General features: G+C 39.5%; 1 pseudogene across 1 annotated transcript; it reads left to right on the top strand.

The window, feature by feature from the left end:
- Positions 1-4,260: 4,260 nt before the first annotated feature.
- LOC308509854 (large ribosomal subunit protein eL6-like) lies at positions 4,261-5,140 on the top strand (annotated as a pseudogene). The gene has a single exon. The product of its transcript is annotated as a large ribosomal subunit protein eL6-like (transcript).
- Positions 5,141-16,024: the final 10,884 nt, after the last annotated feature.

The raw sequence follows: 16,024 nt of genomic DNA, 5'->3' as shown, positions 1-16,024 counted from the left end.
AAAATTGTATTCATTACATTAATAAGAAAATGAATCACAAAAAAGTTAATCTAATGCATAATTTATGGTATTACAAATAAATTGAACACTCCCTATACCTTAGGTATGCAAATCTCAAATATAAAAATCAGAAAATCTTTCTTCTTTTAACTCAGGTTCATGTTTGAAGTAATAATCATGGGAACTCTGCATAACTTATGATCAAAAGTACTTCCCCAAAAGAATGCTGACATTACTTTTCCTATTAAAAATTCTATAGTAATTTCTCTTCCTTCTTCTTGTCATCATTAAAAAAAAGTAATTTAAATTTTTATAAAATAACTCAGAAACCTAATTTTCCAAAGATCCTAAAGAGATTAGAAACATATTCAATTTTGAATGAGGACACCTAATGAAAAGCTATTCATCTGTGCAATTAATAGAGCAGCTACAGTCTGACTGTGTCATTGGCTCTGGCTGTCAATCCCACCCTGAACACAAGGCACTGAGCTCCTTGTCTTAATCTTGATCCTCCTCACTTCATTGTGGGGTCCTTTCCAAATATTCTTACTCCATTCTGTTCAGTACTGCCCTTTTCCTTTCCCAGAGGATAACATTTAAAGTCTGGTATGAAATTCCTCAAGTTCTAAATACAAATGTGCTTATGGAATAGACAGAAAAGTTGGTGTGGGTAATCAGTGAGAAGAAATGCTATCACATAACATCAGATAGGGTGCTATGATAGGGAGAATTCTAAGATGTCCCCCAAGATTCCTGTCCCCTGTGATATGCACTCTGTACAATCCCTTCCCCTTAAGTGTGGGTGTGACTTGAAACTCTGGTGGGATAGTTATTCCTGTGATTATATTATATCACAGGATTACAGAAGGGATTTTTGTATATGTAATTAAGGTCCCTAATCAGTTGACTTTGAGTTCATCAAAAGGGAAATGTTCTGGGTGGGCCTGACCTAATTAGATGAGCTCATAAAATCACTGGGTGGTCCTGAAGGAAGAGAGTCAGAGGATGAGAGAGACTCTTCTGCTGGCCTCACAGGGGCACACTGCCATGCTAGAGAGAGGACCACATGTCAGGAAAGAAGGGCAGCATCTCAGGTATGAGAAGGGTCCCCACTTGGCCAACAGCAAGAAAGTGAGAACCTCTTCCTATAACTGAAAGGAACTAAATTTTGCCAACAACCAGTGAGCATAGAAAAACCCAATCTCCAGTAGACATTGAAACCCTAGCCAAAACTTTGATTTCAGCCTTGTGAGACCTGAAACACAGCACCCAGTAAAAACTGGACCCAGTTATCATGGAAAATGTGTGTGTTGGTCTCTATCCCTGGTTCCTGGCAGACAGCTCCTAAACCCCTTTGTGATTTCCTAAGTGATAAGAGCACTAGGAGCATATTTTGTACTAATATTTGGTTTTGACCTCAGTTCCTGACGCAGAGTTCCTTAAGCCTGTTTTACCCCTTTTAAAGCACCTGTTTTTATCTGAGTGGGCTTTTGCAGTATTTCTCCCCTAGTCACGTTGAAAGGGTAAAATTGCTGTGAACCAATGGCCATGATGTGGTGCTGTGTCTCTGTTAGGTAGAGTACACAGGTCTTGGAACCAAGGAATGAAAGTAGTTCCTGTGTCTTCAATTTTAGTCTCTCCTTCTCCATAGGTTCTTGTTCCCTGAGAGGGTACACTTCTATTAAGGGACTAAGCAAGAGTTTCACTGAATATAAAGCTATGACTGCCATTTAGGCTTTCTTGTGCTAAGGGATTAGAAAACAGAGCGGAGACACTACTGGTGTGAGTAATTGACCTAGATACTGTGAGGAAACAAAATTACTGCTACATAATGCGTGCAGGGAAGAATATGTCTGGAACTTAGGGATTCATTGGGTTACCATTTTCATAACAGTAACCATGCCTGGTAAGAGCACAGAAATTTTTTTCCAGTCAAGATAATGGAGTAGGTAAATGCTGTGCTCATCTCCTCTCAGGACTACATAATTACAAGTAAACCACTGGACAAACATTATTGAGGATAGCCTGATGTCTAGCTGAACTAAAGCCCTACAACTATGGAAACACAGAAGAAGAGCCATCTCGAGACTGGTAGGAGGGGCAGATGCGTGGAACAAGCTGGGCCCACACATGCATATGACCATTAAAAATTAGAAGGAATATCTCAGCTGCAGAGGTCCACCCCTGAGGAGCAAGGAGTCCCAGCCCAGGGTTTCACTGCCAGGGATAGAAGTCCCCATAATTTCTGGCTGTGAAAATCAGCAGAGATTGTTGCTGAGTGAGACAGAGGGTGACTGCACTCCCAGCCATTCCTCTTAAAGGGACCAGGCACAGACTCACTGATGTACTCACTGGCTCTGAGCTCCAGCCCTGGAGCAGCAGCTCAAAAGGCACCAGGGACGTAAAGGGAAGAACTGAGTTGTCTGGCTTGAGGTTGAGGGATGGAGGAGCAGCTTTCTCCTGGATGGAGGAGCTGATGGAAGACATTATTTCTTTGTGGAGTCCTACCCCTTCCCAGCATGCAGACACAGGCAGATGCTATATCTGAGTCTCCATGAAACTGGCTATCACCTTTTGCCTGCCCCACCCTAGTGATTCCCTGAGACCACACTCCACTCGACTTCCAGGCACATCCACACAGCTTCTAATGGCTTTTCTGTATAAAAAGCCTGCCTTGGCTCATGCTGTGAATATTTCTAAAATCTCTCAAAGGTTCACAAAACCCAAACAAGCAACATCTGGCTTCAGTGAGTCCCATACCTCTAGCTGAACATCCCTAAGATTGGCACTAGTGACAGATGACCTTGATTCATGGCTTGGCCTATGAAGGCACTTCCAAGCACCGTGCCAGTGGCAGCCATCTCTGGATTGCTTTGTGGCTTATGCCAGGTGGCCCTGGGCAGGGTACAAACTGAAACTGATCTTAGCCTGCAGAGGATCCCCTCCCAGGAGGCCCCAGGATGTCCAGGCCCAGTGGCCAGCTTCAGACTGGGCGGGAGCATCATCTGGACACTTCCAAGGACAACACACCCAAAAGAAAAACTGAGCAGGCACAAGCCCCACTAGAGCAAACCCTGTTCTGTAGGGACAGCCCCTGCAAAACAGTTCCTCCACTGTGGTCACAGCCAGTACTCACAACAAATCAGCCTGAGACTCAATCCCTCCCACTGACATTCCAACAGTAATCAAGTCTCAGCTACGATGGGAGGGAACACATAACTCACACAAGGGACACACTGGGCTCTGGTGACCAGAGAGACTGCACCACTGGGTCCCACAAGATACCTACTACATAAGGCCACTCTACTAAGACCTAGAGATACAGCAGATGTACATAGAAACAAACAAAGGAGGCAGCCAAAATGGGGAGACAAAGAAACATTTGCCAAATAAAAGAGCAGAACAAAGCTCCAGAAAAAGAACAAAACAAAATGGAGACAAGCAATCTATCAGACACAGAGTTCCAAACATTGGTGACAAGGATGTTCAATGATCTCAGGAAGAACTTCAACAAAGAGGTAGGAAACATAAAAATAGAGATAGAAAACACACACACAAAAAAAGAACGAGTCAGAAATAAAGACTACAATAACTGAAATGAAGAATACATTAAAGGGAATCAACAGTAGGTTAGATGAAGTGAGGATAGAATTAGCAATTTAGAAGATAAGTTAGCACAAAACACCCAAACAGAACAGCAAAAAGAAAAAAGAATACAAAAAAATGAGGACAGTTTAAGGGGTCTCTGGAAAAATATCAAGCGTACCAATAGTCACATCGTAAGGGCACCAGGAGAAGAGAGAGAGCAAAGGATGGAAAAACCGATCTGAAGAAATAATGACAGAAAACTTCCCTAATGGTGGAGGAAATGGATATTCAAGCCCAGGATACATAGAGTCCCAAACAAGATGAACCCAAAGAGGCCCACACCAAGACACATCATAATTAAAATGTCAAAGGTTAAAGACAAAGAGAGAATCTTAAAAGCAGCAAGAGAAAAGCAGTCAGTTACCTACAAGGGAGCTCTCCTAAGACTGTCAGGTGATTTCTCAACAGAAACTTTGCAGGCCAGAAGAGATTGGCAGGAAATACTCAAAGTGATAAAAAGCAAGGACCTACAATCAAGATTACTCCACCCAACCAATCTAAAATTTAGAATTAAGGACAAATAAAGAACTCCCCAGATAAGAAAAAGCTAAAGAAGTTCCTCCCCACTAAACCAGTACTATAAGAAATGTTAGCTTTTTCCCAACTCGCAAGATGGCGAGTGAAAAACCTGAGAAGCTGGACACTAAGGAGAAGAAACCTGAAGCCAAGAAGGCTGATGATGGTGGCAAGGTTAAGAAGGCTAATCTCAAGACCAAAACACCTAAAAAGGGGAAGCCCCACTGTAGCCGAAACCCTGTCCTGATCAGAGGAATCGGCAGATGTTCCCGATCAGCTATGTATTCCCAAAAGGCCATGTACAAGAGGAAGTATTCAGCAGCTAAATCCAGGATTGAAAAGAAAAAGAAGGAAAAGGTTCTTGCTACTGTCACAAAACCAGTTGGTGGTGACAAGAATGGTGGCACCCGAGTGGTTAAACTTTGCAAAATGCCTAGATACTATCCTACTGAAGATGTGCCTAGAAAGCTGTTGAGCCATGGCAAGAAAGCACGTGAGAAAACTTCAGGCCAGCATCACTCCCAGGACCATTCTAATCATCCTCACTGGGCGACTTAGAGGCAAAAGCGTGGTTTTCCTGAAGCAGCTGAGCAGTGACTTGCTACTTGTGACTGGACCTCTGTTCCTCAATCGAGTTCCTCTGTGTAGAACACACCAGAAATTTGTCGTCGTCACCTCCACCAAAATTGATATCAGTGGTGTGAAGATCCCCAACCATCTCACTGATGCTTACTTCAAGAAGAAGAAGCTGCGTAAGCCCAGACACCAGGAGAGGGAGATCTTCAACATAGAGAAAGAGAAATACAAGATTACAGAGCAGCACAAAATTTATCAGAAAGCCATGGACTCGCAAATTCTGCCAAAAATCAAAGCTGTTCCTCAGCTTCAGGGCTACCTCTGCTCTGTGTTTGCTCTCACAAATGGGGCTTATCCTCACAAACTGGTATTCGAAATTAATTATGAAGAACCTAATTAAATGCCTGAACTGGTAAAAAAAAAAAAAGAAACGTTAGAGGGACTTCATTAAGACAAATTATATATATATATATATATGTATATATGTACATATATATGTATGGCAATAACTACATAGCTATCAACAGTTACTTTAAATGTCAATGGATTAAATGCTCCAATCAAAAGATAGGGTGGCTGAATAGATAAGAAAATAAGACCCTTACATATGCTGCCTACAATAACCTTACTTCAGGTCAAAAGACACACACAGACTGAGATTAAAGGGAAGGGGAAAAGATATTTCATGAAAACTGAAACAAACTTAAACTTGAAGCAATACTTATACCAGACAAAATAGACAAAGGCTATAACAAGAGACAAAGAAGGACCCAGTAATCCCACTTCTGGGTAATTATCTGAAGAAATCCAAAACGCTACTTGGAGGGGATGTGTACATCCACATGTTAATTACAGCACTGTTTACAATGGCCAAGATGTGGAGGCATCCTTGGTGTCCATTGATGGATGAATGAATAAAGAGTAGGTGGTATATATATACAATGGAATATTGCTTAGCCATCTGAGGCAGCATGGATGAACCTAAAGGGTATTATTCTGAGTAAAGTGTATCAGACAGCAAAAGACAGATGCAATGTGATTTCGCTGATATGTGGAATCCAAAGAACAAAATAAACAAACGAACAAAATAGAAATAAACTCATAAATACAGAGAATACTTTGATGGTTGCCAGAAGGGAGGAGGGTTGTGATTGGGTGAAAAAGGAAAAGAGATTAAGAAGTGCGAAGGGATTGTTACAAAGTAGTCATGGGGATGTAGGGTATAGCATAAGGAATATGAAGTTCAGACAATTAAATTCATGAACTCATCCTAGAAAAAGTGCTACATACCTCATTGCTAAATACCACTATAGTCACCTTCAAAGTATTCCCCTTGGAAAGCTATGCACCAATGCCAGCGCCTAGTCTACCCTTCAAAGCAATTTTGGAACTCTTTTTCTGGGATCGCCATCAGAGCTGTCATCATATTGCTGTTGATGTCCTGAATGCCATCAAAATGTCTTCCTTTCAATATTTCCTTCATCTTTGGGTAAAGAAAGAAGTCGATGGGGTCAGATCAGGTGAGTAGGGAGGGTGTTCCAATACAGTTATTTGTTTACTGGCTGAAAACTCCCTCACAGACAGTGCCATGTGAGCTGGTGCATTGCCATGATGCAAGAGCCATGAATTGTTGGTGAAAAGTTCAGGTTGTCTAACTTTTTCACGCAGCTGTTTCAGCACTTCCAAATAGTAAACTTGGTTAACTGTCTGGTTGGTACAAATTCATAATGAATAATCCCTCTGATATAAAAAAAGTTTAGCAACATCATGGCAACAAGTTCACAAACTTCATTGTCAGACCTCATATACTCAATAATATTCTAATAACTATGTATGGTGTGAGATGGTACTAGATTTATTGGGGTGATAGATGGGAGGGGGTTGGGGTGTGGATGAAAAGGGGGGAAGGGATAAAAAAGTACAAATTGATAGTTACAAAATAGTCATGGGGATATAAAGTAAAGCATAGGGAATATAGTCAATAATATGGTAATAACTATGTATAGTGCCAGTTGGGTACTAGACTAGCCAGGGGGATCACTTCTTAAATTATATAGATGTCTAACCACCTAAAATTAACATAAAATAATATTGAATGTCAACTGTAATTAAAAATTTTATCATCAGGTAGGATAATCCTTACCTGTTCCTCTTCGGAGGGCAGATTAGAACGTAATGATTGGAGTTCACATGATTCGTGATTAACGTCTCTGCGTAATCAGGTCTTGCAACACCCTGATTGCTCCTATCTGATTCTTCCTGGAAAAAATAAAATTTAAAAAAGGGGGGGAAAGGTGAAGGGGAATAAGAGGTTCAAATTTCCAGTATAAACAAAGTAAGTCATGGGGATGTAATGGACAGCATGGAGAATATAGTCAATAATATTGTGATAGCATGGTACAGTGTCAGATAGTTGCTGGACTTATGGTAATCACTTTTTTAGGTATATAAATGGTGAATAATTATGATGTATACCTGAAACTAATATAATATTGTGTGTTAGCTATATTTTTTTTAATCTTAAAAAAAAAAGAGCACAGGAATTAAGGGCTCAGACCCCTCCAGTAAATGGTCTGGGTTTTCCAACCTAGATCAGCAGAAAGATGGGCCAAGGATGATAAGAGTCTAGAATGAGTGGCTGATGAAGGAGATGGTGAATATCAGTTACAGTTTGGAGACAAACTGCAGCAGAGAAACCTGTATCATGAGCTTCCAACCACCAGGTTGTAAGTCTATCTTTAGAAATTTTGACTGGCCAATCTAGAAGAATTGGTGATGAGATGCTATGAACCTAGGGCAGGGCATGAATGGATCAGAGTGGTGAAGTGGTGAAAGGTAGCGATGCCCTTGATACAGTGCCCATGTCTTCCCCCTCAGTAATTCAGTGCACCCAGTCCCACTTCCAACTGCTAGCACCCACTTTGCCCCAACACAAGGCAGAAGTGCCCCAGAAAAAATGCCCCTGAGAGCAAGCCTCAACCCGTGACTGACAGGTTATTGTGTAGATAACTATACCCCAGTCTCCTTGCCCTTCACGTGAGATAACTCTGAGCTTCACGTTCTAGACTGTTTCCCAGTTCCCTGGGTAGGAGTAAACACATTCACTGACTTATTTTCTTCCCTGTCTTACGCTCCCATCTCCTACCAGTACTTCCTGAAATTATTTCCCGTATCAACCACTGACACTCAAATTCTCATCCCAGTTCCTCTTCAGGGGAAATCCGAAAGGAGACACTTGAGCAGATTTACCACAAAGCTAATGAAGCATCAGCATCGGAGCCCCTTACTTACATGGGCCCCTTGAGGGACGTGGGAAAGGCCCTAGAAATGTGTTCACACATCATGTTTTTGTAAAATTCATCCAGAAAGCATAATTTTGTTTCTATTTTTTTTAATGAATGCTCCAAATTTGTATAAGCTCCAGGCCTCATAAACTTGGATCCACTCCTGATTATCTGATAATCCATATATACTTTTCACTTGTTTATTTACTATTGTCTTTCTGCACTAGAATATAAACTCTGAGTAGGCAGGACTTTCGGCCAATTTGTTCACTACTGCATCCCCATTACCTTTATCAGGGCTGAGCACATAGCAGATGCTAATTTCTGTTGAAAAAATAAATAAGTAAGCCCCAAATGAACCAAACCCTGTCCTGCTTCTATCTCTCTGCATCTGCTCTTTCCTCTGATTAGAATCTGTTCTGCTTCTCTCTCAGTGACTACTCACTCAATACCTATCTCAAATATCCAAGAATGTCATGGGTGGAAGTACAGACATAAATTTAGGGAAGGAAATATAACTACCCCAAGCATGCATTTCCCTTTCTAGGCATTATTTCTCCTATGTGCCTATTTTAACTTTTCATTTAAAAATTTTCAAGCACACAGAATATAGAAATAGCCCTATAAATAGTTATAATATATAAATATTAAGTTATATATAACTATTATAAGTTATAGTATATAATAGTAATATACTTACCATATAAATACAATTATTAACCTTTTGCCATATGACATCACCAATATATATTTTTATTTAACTATACATAGATTTTAGTAGCATAAAACAACAATTTATTATGTCTCATGATTTTGTGGATCGGCTGAATGTTTCTTCTGCTTGCCTCACCTGGGCTATCTCTTTTGGCTGCAGTCATGTAGAAGGTCAATTGGGCTGGAAGACTCAAGATGGGCTTGCTCAAGTTGCAGTGGTGGGTGCTGGCTGTTGGCTGGATGTCTCAGTATTCCTCCTCAACAGTCTCAGGCAGGATTCAGTAGGCACAAGGTGAAAGCTGCAAGGCCTCTTAAGGTCTAGGTTAATGTATTACTTCTGCCACATTCTTTTTGAAATCAGTTTTACTGAGGTATAATTTACATACTATAAAATTCAATTATTTTAGTGTACAATTCAATGATTTTTATTAAAATTACAAAACTGTACAACTATCACCATAATCCAGTTTTAAAATTTTTTTCATCCCCAAAAGACCCCCCATGATATTTATAGTAAATCTCCATTTCTACCTTCAGCTCCTTACAACTGAAATTTACTTACTGTCTCTATAGATTTGTCTTTTCTGGACATTTCATGTCAATGGAATACATACAATATGTGGTCTTATGCATCTGGTTTCTTTTACTTAGCATATTTTTCTTTAATTAAAGTTTATTGGGATGACGATAGTAAAGTTACATAGGTTTCAGGTGTACAATTCTGTATTACATCATCTATATATCTATCATATTGTGTGTTCACCACCTAGAACTCATAATGTTTTTGATGTTCATCCATGTTGTAACATGTATCAGTAGTTTGTTCCTTTTTATGGCAGAGTAATATTCCATTGTATGATAGATCATATTTTGTTTAGCCACCCACCATGTGATGGACATTTTGATTGTTTCCAGTTTGGAGCCATTGTGAAAAATGCTGCTATGAACATTCATATACAAGTTCTTGTGTGGACATATATTTTCTCTTAGGTAGATACCTAGCAATAGAATTGCTGAATCATATAGTAAATTTACATTTAACTTGTTAACTGTTTTCCAAAATGGCTGGACTATTTTACATGCCCACTGGTAGTGACTGCTGATCTAGTTTCTGAAACTCCTCCCATCTGTTTTAATCTAGAACAGACTTCACCTCCTCAGTTATTTTCATGAAATTTAGTTTTTTCAGACACCTATCAGGTTGTATTATACAATCTCCCACATTCTAAATTTGACTTTGATGTTGTTTAACTTGTGTGTCTATATTTACAGGAACTGGAAGTAAGGCCTAGAGATTTAATTACATTAAGGTTAACATTTTGGAAAGTGGTAACGTGCATCACATTGTATATCAGGAGGGACATAATGTGTGATTGTCTTACTATTAATAATTTTATTATTAATCACTGTGTTGGCATGGTGAAAGTCAGATCTATCCTTTTTTTAAAGGTACTTTTGCCCTTGGCAGCTAGCAAGCAATAATGGCATAATTCTATGCATAAAAATTATAAAGTAGGAGGGTGTGTTTTAGGTAACTTACAAAATATGAAAACACAGTTTGATAAATTTTTAATTATAATATTTTTAAGAACAATATGGAATGTTGTTAGCATCTTAGCATCTGTAATGAATTAAGCAGTGCAAGTAAGCACTTATTTGGCCCTTAGTTTTCTGGTAACCAAAACAATAAAGCAAAAACACTTAGTAAGAGACCTCACTTCCAAACAGAAAAGGGCACATAAATTCTCCCATAAAGGTGAACTGGCTCCCGCAGGGATTTCTCACAGGGGTGCTTATATAAATACATTGAATAATATAGTGGGTAATTATTCTAATGAGTATGAAAGACCAGACATTGTTATACCGCGACTGAAGAACCAGCCTTCTGTACCTGAAAAGAAAGTCCATCAAACATCCAATTTTATGAAACAGACCCTAAACTGTGAGAAAAACAAGTCACACCTGTCATTCTTTCAAGTTTAATTAAAGCAGCCCTAGAAATTTGTAAAATGACAGATTAGCCTAACAGTATTGTTTTGTTACTCTTATAAAGATATTTCTAAGGGAACTATGAACACACACACACACACACACTCAAGAACATTATTTTCTAATCACCTAATATAATATAGTCAATAACTTAGAGACCCTAGGAGAACAAATAAACATAATTCCCACAAATCTTTTTTCACATTCCTTCTTTCTCTATCTTTTATCAGACGTCACAAAAAACTTCTGACAAGTGCTGGATTGTAATCAATTCATAGTGACAAATGGCTAAAATGCCAGTCTTCTGTGTTGTTGAGGGGAAGAAATGACATATGCTTTGATCTCAGACAACCAGATGGCACAGTTGAAAGTGTTGGGAAAATTTAGGAACTTGATTTATATTCTTGCCAGAGACAGAGCATATCCTGCTTTCACAGGGAAGCTACCAGAACCACATGATTTTTCCTCAGAAAACAGCTTTGGATCTACTCATAAACTAAAAAAAAAAAGTGCTTTGTTGATAAATTTGTACCATAAAAGATGAAAGAAATTGCTTTGTCTTTTAAAATGTTTATAGTATAATCTTTGAAGTCCAGAAAACTGTTCTAATTCCAACTTTAATATCTACTAATTAAGTAGCCATGGACAAGTTACTAATGTCTCAAAGCTTCTGCTTCCACTTCAGGGATACCTTCTCGTAGAGTTGTTTTGAATAAGGAAAATAATGTAAATAAAGTGCTCAGCACAGTGTAAGCACTGTGCTTACACTGGCAGCTAATGATGCTACTGAATGTGCTCAAGGTTCAGCCCCCCTCCATCCTCCAGAACCCCTTTCTACAGACACTTCTCTCCAGCTCCCCCTCACTCCAGGCCCCCCTTTTCTGCAGAACCCTCCTCCTTCCAGTCCCCTTCTCTCTAGCTTCTTTGGGCAGGCTGACTGACAGAACATGCACAGTGGGAAGGAACACAAAAGGAAAAACCGTGGCTCTTTGTTGATTAATAAGCTGAACAAGCTCTTAACATAAATTCTGTTAAAAGTGGGACTAGAGAAAGGCTCAGGCCTGAGGGTAGAGTAGCGCTTCCAACTGCTTTACCTACCTACAAATCCAAGAGTAGATATTGCCTCACAAGAAAAGATGAATCCAAAAGGCATTCATTCCCTAAAGCCAGAGCAAACGACAAAACAGCCTATAAGAGTCCATTGCCTTCCTTTGGCCTAGGCCCTGCTCCTAAAGGACCTCTGCCTTAGCCTGTGGCTGGAGCAGGAACTCCTATAGTAGGAAGGGCAAAAGCATGAATTTAGGCATGATAACCCCACCCAATAGTAAAATCTGCCTCAGTGAAGATCAGAGGCTCACAATCAGACTAGTCACACCTCTTCCCAGAAGAGAGAGGGAGAGACTACTTGTCTCTCATCTGTGAGCTGCAGTGGAATTCCAGGTAGCGGGAAATGGACTTTATCCTGATAGTCCCTCTGCCCATTGAAGGATTTCTGATTGTTTCAAAGCCCCTGGGATTTCAGTATATCTGTGTCCTTGTGGGTTTACCAAAATGATTTAGTAGCTGAATGTGTTAAATCTTTGGGGTGGAAATAATTAGTATTTTTCTCTTCAAGGTTGAAACATGTCTTATAAATACAAAAATTGTGGCAAGTTCTCTGTTGCTCAAGGAGAGCACCAGTGGCATTTGGAAAGGGACCATATTTGGTTGTGCTGGGATCCCATACTTAACAGAACATTTAACATCCCAGGTCCCAAGACACTAAATGCCAATTGTACCTCCCATTCATTGTGACTACAAAAAGTGCCCCTATATGGTTTCAAATGTCCTTTGGGTGGTACCTCACAGATGACTAAGAATCATTGGCTGATGGTTAGATGGTCTTGCTGACAATAGTTAATCAACAGTTATTATCCCTTCTTTGAAGCTGTTAGTTTATGATAAACAAGTCAAACGCTTTCACAATATTTGTCTTTTGAGGAAAGAGTAAAAAAACAGAATGGAGTCATCATAGCCAAGCTAACAAAATTACTTAAGTCAAAATGGGCTGAAACATGAGGAATAGATTTTATTTTACTTCAACTAGCCTGAGGAGTTAAACTTTTGGGTTGTGCATTAATACCTCTCTCTATGTGCAAGTTCTATAGATAACCCTCTGAAAAACTTAGGAAAGAATGTTCACATGTCCAGACCATTTGGATCCATTATCCAGACCACCTGATATTCATTATCCAGAGTATCTACATCTAGAAGATCACCATCTCGAAAAAATCTAAAGGCTAAGAATGCAAGGCTGATTCTTCTCAAGAATGTGCTTTTTAGTATAAGAACTCTAAACTTTTCTCTTTTCTTTGGAACACTGTGGGGGTTACCTGGTAGTGTTTTCTGTTTTGCAAATCTTAAGCTCCTCGAATCAAACTTTGTCATTTCATTCCAGTGAAGTCTCCTGATTCATTTACACTCTTCAGACATTTTTTACTTGTTATGGTCAGAGAGAATAAATTCCATTTACATAATAGTTTTACACATTGAGATAAGGTAAAGCAATTAGTATAGTGCTCAGCAAATTGTGAGCACTCAATAAATAGCTACAATTTTCGTTATTACTGTCATGATCAGATTTATTTGATTATTAAATATTAGTTAAAAAGAAAGTCAAAAGCAACCATATCTTATACCATTTTGAAATTAAATTTCAGCAAAATGGAATTATTTTTATCTTTTCCAATTCCTACATTAGTACTTTGATCTCCCCAGGACTCAATTTCCTTACCTGCATAGTGGGGGTGATTATATTGACACTATGGAATTGTTATGAGGCTTAAATGAAATTGTGTTTGTGGAATATTGGTGAGTGATAGCAACTAAACAGATATTTTTCCTAGGAAATTTTAACATATTAGAGGGAAAACACAGGGCAGGAGGACATAAAACCTCAGATAACTTCCAAAATCTGTGTAATCTAATTCCAAACATTAACGTGAATACTAGTCATCTGGGAATCTTGCAAAAATGCAATTCTGATTCAGCAGGTTAGAGTAGGGGAAGGGGCCCTGAGATTGTGCATCTTACAGCTTCCAAGAAGAGGCTGTAGAATCTGACGGATCTGGATTTCTGATTCAATCAATCATTATGTAATATTATATTTGAGACTCAGTTTCCATATCTATAAAATGGTCATAATGATACGCACCTTATATAATCAGTATAATAATTATATTGTACAGCATATAGAAAGCAAGTACCATACTGTAGGCATTTAGTGTAAGTTCTGATTTCCTACCCAAAAGAAAAGAGTTTTTAAAAGATTTGTCAAATTAACAAAATTTCATTTCAGTGATATAGATTTACCTTTCTGTGAAAGAAATTGTGGTATACTGTATAGTCTGTTCAAAATAATTGCTGCCCCTCTCTGTAGGGGGATTATATCTTCCCACCTCAGTGATGTTAGACTTGGGCACATAACTCATGTGAGCCAAGGATACTTGAATAGAAGTAAATTATTCCATTTGCAAGCTGAAGCTTCAAGAGTCAACACAAGGCTCCACCATCATTTTTTCCCTTCCTCACTGTCGCATAAATGGGCTGCTCCCTCAGCCTCAATCTTTGACTGAAGATGTGTTATAATAAAGAATTTGTCTGGGTTTTGTCCAGGGTTTCTGGTACAGGTTTTCTGATACCCTCGGAATTTCCTAGATGACTGGAGTATCTTTGTTATGCTAATGATGTGACTGTGGCGGTCTCCTAGTAGGCTTCAGGATGGGGCCTAGTTACCAGAAAGATCAACTATGTGATTAGAGGGTTGGAACTTTGGGGAGCCCAACCTCTCGGAAATTGTGGCCATTGATTTCATCAGTCATGACTACACAACGAAATTCCAATAAAAATTCAAGACAATGAAGCTCAGTGGAGCTTCCTGGTTGGTGAACACAGTGAAGTACCAGGAGAGGACAAGAACTGACTCCCCAAGGAGAAGGCAGGAAAGTCTGTACCCCCTCCCAGACCTTGTCTTATGTGTACCCTTTATAGTAGAACTGTAATCATAAATGTATAGTGTTTCACTGAAAATAAGACCTAGCCAGACAATCAGCACTAATGCGTCTTTTAAAGCAAAAATTAATATAAGACCCAGTTTTATTTTACTACAATATAAAACTGGGTCTTATAATATAATATAATATAATATACCAGGTCTCATATTAATTTTTGCTCCAAAAGACACATTAGAACTGACTGTTGGGCTTATTTTCAGGGAAACAGGGTAGCACTTTCTTGAGTTCTATGAGTCATTTTAACAAATTATCATACCTGAGAGTTGTGGAAACCCCTGAATTTATATCTAGTTGGTCAGAAGGGTGGTCTTGGGACCCCAGAAGTATGTCCAGTGTCTGAAATAATGACTGTCTTATGGAGAACTGATCCACTAACTTGTGGAGTATGACCCTAACTCTTGGTGGTAACCATCAGAAATGTATAACAATATACCTAGTTGTGTGTGAAACTCAATAGAAGGCAACATAGAGCTGAACCTCACCAACAGATGATGCGAGGAAGAAATAAATTTTTGATGTCATGAGCCACCAAGAGCTTAGAGTTATTTATTTTGAAACATCATGTAATATAATCTAACTGGTACAAAGCTACTTAGATTCCATTCTGAAAAAAAATGCGGGAGACTGTGCCTGCTTGTTCCATGAACAAATTAAAATACAACTAAATTATAGGACAATCAACCTAGAGAACCATCTGAAGTCTCACTGAACAGAAGTTTTATAACTAATGATATAAAGAAGCCACATCAAGATTGGTAGGACGGGCAGAGATGTGGAACTGGCTAAACCCAAACCTCCATGAGGCAGGTGATGACTGGGAGGGATATCTTGGCCCCAGGGGTTCCTCACAGAGGAGTGAGAAACCCCAGCCCGACACCAGCCTCCCCATCCCAGAGTACCGGTGCCAGGAAGAGAAGCCCCTACAGCATCTGGCTGTGGAAAACAGTGGGGATTCTGACCATTCAGTGGGATGGAAGGCAGTGGGAAACCCAGTTGTTCTTGAACAGACTCTTGATCCCAGGCACTCACTTTGGGCTGCAGCAGAGGGACAGTAATTCAGGGGTGTCAGAGACATATAGAGGGCAGACTGAGTTGTGTTGCTTTGGGTTGGGGGCTGGAGGACAGTTGGCATTTCCCTGTGAGGAGGTCCCCCTCCTGTGCAGCCAGTGAGCAGGTGCCATCTTTCCTGGGTTGAGCCATCCCCCACATGGCCAAATCTGAATACAATTGGTCTGGAGAGCTCCA

Source organism: Rhinolophus hipposideros (genome assembly GCF_964194185.1).
Source record: "Rhinolophus hipposideros genome assembly, chromosome: 17".
In the NCBI taxonomy this organism is placed as follows: domain Eukaryota; kingdom Metazoa; phylum Chordata; class Mammalia; order Chiroptera; family Rhinolophidae; genus Rhinolophus; species Rhinolophus hipposideros.
This window is presented reverse-complemented; position numbering and strand designations above follow the sequence as displayed.